The sequence below is a fragment of the Arachis stenosperma genome, chromosome 1 (assembly GCF_014773155.1).
Source record: "Arachis stenosperma cultivar V10309 chromosome 1, arast.V10309.gnm1.PFL2, whole genome shotgun sequence".
Lineage (NCBI taxonomy): Eukaryota > Viridiplantae > Streptophyta > Magnoliopsida > Fabales > Fabaceae > Arachis > Arachis stenosperma.
The window spans coordinates 23,880,562-23,892,045 of record NC_080377.1 but is presented as its reverse complement, the minus strand read 5'-3'; the positions used below and the strand labels follow the sequence as shown (position 1 = coordinate 23,892,045).

The 11,484-nt window shown below is 39.8% G+C and overlaps 1 non-coding gene across 1 annotated transcript; it reads left to right on the top strand.

The window, feature by feature from the left end:
• Nucleotides 1-4,129: 4,129 nt before the first annotated feature.
• On the top strand, nucleotides 4,130-4,237 carry LOC130951868 (small nucleolar RNA R71). The gene has a single exon (XR_009074132.1). It is a non-coding gene; the product is annotated as a small nucleolar RNA R71 (small nucleolar RNA).
• The last annotated feature ends 7,247 nt before the right edge of the window (nucleotides 4,238-11,484 follow it).

The following is an 11,484-nucleotide window of genomic DNA, read 5'->3' as shown; positions in this document are numbered from 1 at the left end:
TTCTTTTTCGGTTTTTTTTTTCGCTTGCTTTCTTTCTTTTTTTTTGTATTCACTGCTTTTTCTTGCTTCAAGAATCATTTTTATGATTTTTCAGATCCTCAGTAACATGTCTCCTTTTTCATCATTCTTTCAAGAGCCAACATTCATGAACCTCAAATTCAAAAGACATATGCACTGTTCAAGCATACATTCAGAAGACAAAAGTATTGCCACCACATCAAAGTAATTAAACTGTTATAAAATTCAGAATTCATGTAATTCTTTTCTTTTCAATTAAGCACATTTTTATTCAAGAAAGGTGATGGATTCATAGGACATTCATAACTTTAAGGCATAGACACTAAGACACTAATGATCACAAGACACAAACATGGATAAACATAAAGCATAAAATTCGAAAAACAGAAGAATAAAGAACAAGGAAATCAAGGAACGGGTCCACCTTAGTGATGGCGGCTCTTCCTTCCTCTTGAAGATCCTATGGAGTGCTTGAGCTCCTCAATGTCTCTTCCTTGTCTTTGTTGCTCCTCTCTCATGATTCTTTGATCTTCTCTAATTTCATGGAGGAGAATGGATTGTTCTTGGTGCTCCACCCTTAGTTGTCCCATGTTGGAACTTAGTTCTCCTAGGGAGGTGTTTACTTGCTCCCAATAGTCTTGTGGAGGAAAGTGCATCCCTTGAGGCATCTCAGGGATCTCTTGATGAGAGGGGTCTCTTGTGTATTCCATCCTTTTCTTGGTGATGGGCTTGTCCTCATCAATGGGGTTATCTCCTTCTATGTCAACTCCAACTGAATAACAGAGGTGACAAATGAGATGAGGAAAGGCTAACCTTGCCAAGGTGGAGGTCTTGTCCGCCACCTTATAGAGTTCTTGGGCTATAACCTCATGAACCTCTACTTCTTCTCCAATCATGATGCTATGAATCATGATGGCTCGGTCTAGAGTAACTTCGGACCGGTTGCTAGTGGGAATGATTGAGCGTTGAATGAACTCTAACCATCCTCTAGCCATGGGCTTGAGGTCATGCCTTCTCAATTGAACCGGCTTGCCTCTTGAATCTCTCTTCCATTGTGCGCCCTCTTCACATATGATTGTGAGGACTTGGTCCAACCTTTGATCAAAGTTGACCCTTCTAGTGTAAGGATGTTCATCTCCTTGCATCATAGGCAAGTTGAACGCCACCCTCACACTTTCCGGACTAAAATCCAAGTATTTCCCCCGAACCATAGTGAGATAATTCTTTGGATTCGGGTTCACACTTTGGTCATGGTTCTTGGTGATCCATGCATTGGCATAGAACTCTTGAACCATCAAGATTCCGACTTGTTGAATGGGGTTGGTAAGCACTTCCCAACCTCTTCTTCGGATCTCATGGCGGATCTCCGGATATTCACCCTTTTTGAGTGAAAAGGGGACCTCGGGGATCACCTTCTTCAAGGCCACAACTTCATAGAAGTGGACTTGATGCACCCTTGAGAGGAATCTATCCATCTCCCATGACTCGGAGGTGGAAGCTTTTGCCTTCCCTTTCCTCTTTTTAGAGGTTTCTCCGGCCTTGGATGCCATAAATGGTTATGGAAAACGAAAAAGCAACGCTTTTACCACACCAAACTTAAAATGTTTGCTCGTCCTCGAGCAAAAAGAAGAAAGAATAGAGTAGAAGAAGAAGAAATGAGGAGGAAGGAGATGGTGGTGTATTCGGCCAAAGAGGGGGAGAAGTGGTGTTAAGGTTGTGTGAAAATGAAGAAGGGAAGAAGGGTATTTATAGGAGAGAGGGGAGAAGGAGTTCGGCCATGTATGGGTGGGTTTGGGAGGGAAAGTGGTTTGAATTTGAAGGGTGAGGTTGGTGGGGATTTATGAAGGATGGATGTGAGTGGTGAAGAGAAAGATGGGATTTGATAGGTGAAGGGTTTATGGGGAAGAGGTATTGAGGTGATTGGTGAATGGGGGAAGAAGAGAGAGAGTGATGGTGGGGTCCTGTGGGGTCCACAGATCCTGTGGTGTCAAGGAAAAGTCATCCCTGCACCAAATGGCATCAAAATCCACGTTTTAAGCCATTTCTAGCGTTAAACGCCGGGCTGGTGCCCATTCCTGGCGTTTAACGCCAGGTTCTAGCCCTTTTCTGGCGTTTAACGCCAGTCTGGTGCCCCTTTCTGGCGTTAAACGCCCAGAATGGTGCCAGACTGGGCGTTAAACGCCCAACTGCTAGGCTTACTGGCGTTTGAACGCCAGCAGCTTCTTCCTCCAGGGTGTGCTGTTTTTCTTCCTGTTTTTCATTCTGTTTTTGCTTTTTTTTCATTGTTTTTGTGACTTCTTATGATCATCAACCTACAAAAAAGATAAATTACCAAAACAAAAATAGTTAACTATAAAACATTGGGTTGCCTCCCAACAAGCGCTTCTTTAATGTCATTAGCTTGACAGAGGACTCTCATAGAGCCTCAGAAATACTCAGAACCGTGTTGGAACCTCCCAACACCAAACTTAGAGTTTGAATGTGGGGGTTCAACACCAAACTTAGAGTTTGGTTGTGGCCTCCCAACACCAAACTTAGAGTTTGACTGTGGGGGCTCTACTTGGCTCTGTTTTGAGAGAAGCTCTTCATGCTTCCTCTCCATGATGATAGAGGGATGTCCTTGGGCCTTAAACACCAAGGATTCTTCATTCACTTGAATGATTAACTCTCCTCTATCAACATCAATCACAGCCTTTGCTGTGGCTAGGAAGGGTCTGCCAAGGATGATGGATTCATCCATGCACTTCCCAGTCTCTAGGACTATGAAATCAGTAGGGATGTAATGGTCTTCAACTTTTACCAAAACATTCTCTACAAGTCCATGAGCTTGTTTTCTTGAGTTGTCTGCCATCTCCAATGAGATTCTTGCAGCTTGCACCTCAAAGATCCCTAATTTCTCCATTACAGAGAGGGGCATGAGGTTTACACTTGACCCTAAGTCACACAAGGCCTTCTTGAAGGTCATGGTGCCTATGGTACAAGGTATAGAAAACTTCCCCAGATCCTGCCTCTTTTGAGGCAGTTTCTGCCTAGACAAGTCATCCAGTTCTTTGGTGAGCAGAGGTGGTTCATCCTCCCAAGTCTCATTTCCAAATAACTTGTCATTTAGCTTCATGATTGCTCCAAGGTATTTAGCAACTTGCTCTTCAGTGACATACTCATCCTCTTCAGAGGAAGAATACTCATCAGAGCTCATGAATGGCAGAAGTAAGTCCAATGGAATCTCTATGGTCTCATTTTGAGCCTCAGATTCCCATTGTTCCTCATTGAGGGACTCAGAGGAGATTGGTGCACGCCCACTGGGGTCTTCCTCAGTGGCGTCCTCCTCTTCTCTTTCCTCTCCATATTCGGCCATGGTTATGGCTTTGCACTCTCCTTTTGGATTTTCTTCTGTATTACTTGGGAGAGTACTAGGAGGAAGTTCAGTAACTTTCTTACTCAGCTGACCCACTTGTCCTTCCAAAGTCCTAATGGAGGACCTTGTTTCAGTCATGAAACTTTGAGTGGTCTTTATTAGATCAGAGACCATTGTTGCTAAGTCAGAAGTACTCTGCTTAGAACTCTCTGTCTGTTGCTGAGAAGATGATGGGAAAGGCTTGTTATTGCCAAGCCTGTTTCTTCCACCATTATTATTGAAACCATGTTGAGGTCTCTCTTGATTCTTCCATGAGAAATTTGGGTGATTTCTCCATGAAGAATTATAGGTGTTTCCATAGGGTTCTCCTAGGTAATTCACCTCTTCCATGGAAGGGTTCTCAGGATCATAAGCTTCTTCTTCAGATGAAGCTTCCTTAGTACTGCCAGGTGCATTTTGCATTCCAGACAGACTTTGAGAAATCAAATTGACTTGTTGAGTCAATATCTTGTTCTGAGCCAATATGGCATTCAGAGTATCAATCTCAAGAACTCCTTTCTTCTGATTAGTCCCATTGTTCACAGGATTCCTTTCAGAAGTGTACATGAATTGGTTATTTGCAACCATTTCAATTAGCTCTTGAGCCTCTGTAGGCGTCTTCTTCAGATGAAGAGATCCTCCAGCAGAGCTATCCAAGGACATCTTGGATAGTTCAGAGAGACCATCATAGAAAATACCTATGATGCTCCATTCAGAAAGCATGTCTGAGGGACATCTTCTGATTAATTGTTTGTATCTTTCCCAAGCTTCATAGAGGGATTCTCCATCCTTCTGTCTGAAGGTTTGGACTTCCACTCTAAGCTTACTCCATCTTTGAGGTGGAAAGAACTTTGCCAAGAAGGCATTGACTAGCTTTTCCCAAGAGTCCAGGCTTTCTTTAGGTTGAGAATCCAACCATATTCGAGCTCTGTCTCTTACAGCAAAAGGGAATAGCATCAGTCTATAGACCTCAGGGTCTACTCCATTAGTCTTGACTGTGTCACAGATTTGCAAGAATTCAGCTAAGAACTGATGAGGATCTTCCATTGGAAGTCCATGGAACTTGCAATTCTGTTGCATTAGAGAAACTAATTGAGGCTTAAGCTCAAAGTTGTTTGCTCCAATGGCAGGGATAGAGATGCTTCTCCCATAGAAATCAGGAGTAGGTGCAGTAAAGTCACCCATCACCTTCCTTGCATTGTTGGCATTGTTGTTGTTTTCGGCTGCCATGTGTTCTTCTTCCTTGAAGAATTCGGTCAGGTCCTCTAAAGAGAGTTGTGCTTTGGCTTCTCTTAGCTTTCTCTTCAAGGTCCTTTCAGGTTCAGGATCAGCTTCAACAAGAATGCCTTTGTCTCTGCTCCTGCTCATATGAAAGAGAAGAGAACAAGAAAATGTGGAATCCTCTATGTCACAGTATAGAGATTCCTTGAGGTGTCAGAGGAAAAGAGAAATAGAAAGAAGAAGGAGAAGAAAAATTCGAACTTTAATTAGATAAGGTTCGAATTGTGCATTGAGAAGGAGTGGTACTCCATAAATAGAAGGATGTGAGAAGAAGGGAAGTAATCTTTTCGAAAATTAATTAGAAAATTTTGAAAACATTTTTGAAAAACACTTAATTGATTTTCGAAAAATAAGAGTGGAAAAGAAATCAAGTGATTTTTGAAAAAGATTTGAAATTAGAAGCCAAAAGGATTTGATTGAAAACTTAATTTGAAAAAGATGTGATTAAGAAGATGTGATTGGTTTAAAAAATGTGATTGAGAAGATATGATTTGAAAACAATTTTAAAAGATATGATTTGAAAACAATTTGAAAAGATATGATTTTAAAAAGTAATGACTTGCCTAACAAGAAAAGATATGATTCAAACATAAAACCTTCCTCAACAGAAAAGGCAAAAAATGTTCAATCAAATCATTAATTGTTAGTAAGTATCTTTGAAAAAGGAAAGAAATTGATTTTGAAAACATTTGATTGAAAAGATATGATTTGAAAAAGATTTGATTTTGAAAAACTTTGAAAACTTGAAAAAAAAATTGATTTTGAAAACAAAATCTTCCCTTTAGCACCATCCTGGCGTTAAACGCCCAGAATGGTATACATTCTGGCGTTTAACGCCCAAAATGCTACCTCTTTGGGCGTTAAACGCCCAACCAGGTACCCTGGCTGGCGTTTAAACGCCAGTCTGTCTTCTTTACTGGGCATTTTTGAATGCTCAGCTTTTTCTGTATAATTCCTCTGCAGTATGTTCTGAATCTTCAATTCTTGGTATCATTGACTTGAAAAGACACAAATTAAAAATATTTTTGGATTTTTAATAATCACAATGCAATAAGAATCAAATAACAATGCATGCAAGACACCAAACTTAGCAGTTTGTATACTACTGACACTAACAATGTGAGAATGCATATGAGACACACAAAATACATCAAGTCAATAGAATTTAGAGATTAGAACACAAAAATCATCAAGAATTTCTTGAGGATCCATAAGACACATGAATGAATGCATGCGATTGACACCAAACTTAAGATGAGACACTAGACTTAAGCAAGAAACATCAAATATTTTTTGTTTTTATGATTTTGTAATTTTTTTGTTTTTTTCGAAAATTAAGTAAAAAGGAAAATAAAGGTATCAAAATTCTTAATGAGAATTCCAGGAATCATGCAATGTTAGTCTAAAGCTTTAGTCTAAAGGAATTAGACATAGCTAGCTAAGCTTCAGCAGGACATTGCATTCAAGAGCTAAATTGATGATGATCAATCAGCTTTGGTGATGATAAGAACATCACCTTGAAACACTAGAATTCATTCTTAAGAACTCTGAAGAAAAATACCTAATCTAAGCAACAAGATGAACCGTTAGTTGTCCAAACTAAACAATCCCCGGCAACGGCGCCAAAAACTTGGTGCGCGAAATTGTGAACAATACAACTTCACACAACTAACCAGCAAGTGCACTGGGTCGTCCAAGTAATACCTTACGTGAGTAAGGGTCGATCCCACGGAGATTGTTAGCATTGAAGCAAGCTATGGTCATCTTGTAAATCTTAGTCAGGCAAACTCAAATGTATATGATGATGAACGAAAATAACATAAAAGATAAAGATAGTGATACTTATGTATATCATTGGTGTAAGAGCTTCAGACAAGCGTATGAAGATGCCTTCCCTTCCGTCTCTCTGCTTTCCTACTGTCTTCATCCAATCCTTCTTACTCCTTTCCATGGCAAGCTCGTGTAGGGTTTCACTGTTGTCAGCAGCTACCTCCCATCCTCTCAGTGAAAGCGATTGCATATGTCCTGTCACGGCATAGTGGAATTCAGCTGTCGGTTCTCGGTCAGGCCGGAATAATATCCATTGATACTTTTGCGTCTGTCACTAACGCCCCGCCTGCTAGGAGTTTGAAGCACGTCACAGTCATTCAATCATTGAATCCTACTCAGAATACCACAGACAAGGTTAGACCTTCCGGATTCTCTTGAATGCCGCCATCAGGTCCTGCCTATACCACGAAGATTCCGATTAAAGAATCCAAGAGATATTCACTAAGCCTCAGATGCTTGTAGAACAAGAATGGTTGTCAGTCACCTTGTTCATAGGTGAGAATGGTGATGAGTGTCAATCACCACCTTCATCAAGTTGAAGAACAAGTGATATCTTGGACAAAGAACAAGCGGAATTGAATAGAAGAACAATAGTAATTGCATTAATACTCGAGGTACAGCAGAGCTCCACACCTTAATCTATGGTGTGTAGAAACTCCACCGTTGAAAATACATAAGCATAAGGTCTAGGCATGGCCGAATGGCCAGCCTCCCAATGATCTAAGATAGCATAAAACGAAGATAGCTACCAAAAGTCCTCTTCTTAAATACAATAGTAAAAGGTCCTACTTATAGATAACTAGTAGCCTAGGGTGTACAAAGATGAGTAAATGACATAAAAATCCACTTCCGCGCCCACTTTGGTGTGTGCTTGGGCTGAGCAATGAAGTATTTTTGTGTAGAGACTCTCCTTGGAGTTAAACGCCAGCTTTAGTGCCAGTTTGGGCGTTTAACTCCCAATTAGGTGCCAGTTCCGGCGTTTAACGCTGGAATTTCTGTAGGTGACTTTGAACGCCGGTTTGGGCCATCAAATCTTGGGCAAATTATGGACTATTATATATTGCTGGAAAGCCCAGGATGTCTACTTTCCAAAGCCGTTGAGAGCGCGCCAATTGGGCTTCTGTAGCTCCAGAAAATCCACTTCGAGTGCAGGGAGGTCAGAATCCAACAGCATCTGCAGTCCTTTTGAGTCTCTGGATCAGATTTTTGCTCAGATCCCTCAATTTCAGCCAGAAAATACCTGAAATCACAGAAAAACACACAAACTCATAGTAAAGTCCAGAAAAGTGAATTTTAATTAAAAACTAATAAAAATATAATAAAAACTAACTAAAAGATATCAAAAACATACTAAAAACAATGCCAAAAAGTGTATAAATTATCCGCTCATCAGAGACATCTCCATTGAAGAGGATAAGCCCATCACCAAGAAGAGGATGGAGCAAGCAAGAGAGACCCTTCACGGTTCTCAAGAGATGCATGAGGAAGCTCATCATCAAGAAATCCCTGAGATGCCTCAAGGGATGCACTTTCCTCCCAACAACTATTGGGAACAACTCAATACCTACTTAGAAGATTTGAGCCACAATGTTGAACAATTAAAGGTGGAACATCATGAGCACTCCATCATTCTCCAAGAAATAAGAGAAAATCAAAGAGCAATGAGGGAGGAGCAACAAAGGCAAGGAAGGGACATAGAAGAGCTTAAGGACATTGTTGGTCCTTTAAGAAGAAGACGCCACTAAGGTGGATTCATTCCTTGTTCTTATTTCTTTATGTTTTTCGGTTTCTATGTTATGTTTATCTATGTTTTATGTCTCTACTTCATGATCATTAGTATGTAGTAACCATGTCCTAAAGCTATGAATAAAATCCATTAATCCTTCACCTCTCTTAAATGAAATATGCTTTAATTCAAAAGAACAAGAAGTACATGAATTTCGAAATTATCCTTGAATTTAATTTAATTATATTGATGTGGTGACAATACTTTTTGTTTTCTGAATCAATGATTAAACAGTGCATATGTCTTTTGATATTGTTGTTTATAAATGTTAAAATTGTTGGCTCTTGAAAGAATGATGAACAAAGAGAAATGTTATTGATGATCTGAAAAATCATGAAATTGATTCTTGAAGCAAGAAAAAGCAGTGAAAAAGAAAGCTTGCGAAAAAAAAAAATTGGCGAAAAAAAAATTAGAAAGAAAAAGAAAAAGCAAGCAGAAAAAGCCAATAGCCCTTAAAACCAAAAGGCAAGGGTAAAAAGGATCCAAGGCTTTGAGCATCAATGGATAGGAGGGCCCAAGGAAATAAAATCCAGGCCTAAGCGGCTAAATCAAGCTATCCCTAACCATGTGCTTGTGTCATGAAGGTCCAAGTGAAAAGCTTGAGACTGAGTGGTTAAAGTCGTGATCCAAAGCAAAAAGAGTGTGCTTAAGAGCTCTGGACACCACTAACTGGGGACTCTAGCAAAGCTGAGTCACAATCTGAAAAGGTTCACCCAGTTATGTGTCTGTGGCATTTATGTATCTGGTGGTAATGCTGGAAAACAAAATGCTTAGGGCCACAACCAAGACTCATGAGTAGCTGTGTTCAAGAATCAACATGCTTAACTAGGAAAGTCAATAACACTATCCAAAATTCTAAGTTCCTAAGAGAAGCCAATCATTCTAAACTTCAAAGGAAAAAGTGAGATGCCAAAACTGTTCAGAAGCAAAAAGCTACAAGTCCCGCTCATCTAATTAAAATTAATATTCATTGATATTTTGGAATTTATAGTATATTCTCTTCTTTTTATCCTAATTGATTTTCAGTTGCTTGGGGACAAGCAACAATTTAAGTTTGGTGTTGTGATGAGTGGATAATTTATACGCTTTTTGGCATTGTTTTTAGGTAGTTTTTAGTAAGTTCAAGCTACTTTTAGGGATTTTTTCATTAGTTTTTATGTTAAATTCACATTTCTGGACTTTACTATGAGTTCGTGTGTTTTTCTATGATTTCAGGTAATTTCTGGCTGAAATTGAGGGACTTGAGCAAAACTCTGAAAAAGGCTGACAAAAGGACTGCTGATGCTGTTGGAATCTGACCTCCCTGCACTCAAAATAGATTTTCTAGAGTTACAGAACTCCAAATGGCGCGATCTCAACGGTGTTGGAAAGTAGACATCCAGAGCTTTCCAGCAATATATAATAGTCCATACTTTATTCGGAAATTGACGACGTAACTTGGCGTTGAACGCCAAGTACATGCTGCTGTCTGGAGTTAAACACCAGAAACACGTCATGATCCGGAGTTGAACGCCCAAAACACGTTATAACTTGGAGTTCAACTCCAAGAGAAGCCTCAGCTCGTGGATAGATCAAGCTCAGCCCAAGCATACACCAAGTGGGCCCTGGAAGTGGATTTATGCATCAATTACTTACTCATGTAAACCCTAGTAGCTAGTCTAGTATAAATAGGATAATTTACTATTGTATTAGACATCTTTTGACAGTTTAATCTTTTGACTGTTTAGTCTTTGATCATTCGGTCTTTTGATCATTCAGGGGGCTGGCCATTCGGCCATGCCTGAACCTTTCACTTATGTATTTTCAACGGTGGAGTTTCTGCACACCATAGATTAAGGGTGTGGAGCTCTGCTGTACCTCAAGTTTCAATACAATTACTATTACTTTCTATTCAATTCTCTTTTATTCTTATTCCAAGATATACGTTGCACAACACTTTGATGAATGTGATGATCCGTGACACTCATCATCATTCTCACCTATGAACGCGCGTGACTGACAACCACTTCCGTTCTACTCTAGGCCGGGCGCATATCTCTTAGATTCCCCAACAGAATCTTCGTGGTATAAGCTAGATAGATGGCGGCATTCATGGGGATCCAGAAAGTCTAAACCTTGTCTGTGGTATTCGGAGTAGGATTCCGGTATTGAATGACTGTGACGAGCTTCAAACTCCTGAAGGCTGGGCGTGATGACAAACGCAAAAGAATCAAGGGATTCTATTCCAACCTGATTGTGAACCAACAGATGATTAGCCGTGCTGTGACAGAGCATTTGGACCATTTTCACTGAGAGGATGGGATGTAGCTATCAACAAGGGTGATGCCTCCAGACGATTAGCCGTGCAGTGACAGCGCATAGGACCATTTTCCCGAGAGGATTAAAAGTAGCCATTGATGATGGTGATGCCCTACATACAGCTTGCCATGGAAAGGAGTAAGAAGGATTGGATGAAAGCAATAAGAAAGTAGAGATTCGAAAGGATTCTAGCATCTCTACACGCATATCTGAAATTCCCACTATTGATTTACATAAGTATTTCTATCTCTTTTTATTTTCTATTTATTATTAATTATTCGAAAATCCATAAACCAATTTAATCTGCCTAACTGAGATTTACAAGGTGACCATAGCTTGCTTCATACCAACAATCTCTGTGGGATCGACCCTTACTCACGTAAGGTATTACTTGGATGACCCAGTACACTTGCTGGTTAAGTTGAACGGAGTTGTGGAAAGAAAGTGATGAGTTAGTTTTTAGGCACATGCCAAAGAGCCATTATTGTTGATCACAATTTCGTCCACCAGTAGTCTATGAGCAGGCATAGCAACCCTATTTTTTTGACCGGCAACAAACTTGTTTTGCCACTTTGAATCTAACCAGTGATCAACTAAGCCATTCCAAACATCAACTTTCATTACTTTAAGTCCATGAACCTTAATGTCAGAATGCTAGTAGAGTTTGCCTTCTTAAAATCTCAATCCCTTGCTCTTTTCAAAATATCAATGGTAGTATAGTTTGCCTTCTTAAATGCTCTATCCCATGCTCTTTTTAAAATACTAAGATAACGGTTTTGCATTGTCTTTTTTCAAACAATTCTTGCCATAATCTTATCATAATATGATGCAAATTCATGTTTTCATAAATTTAAAGAGTGAAAGACTTAGCAACTAC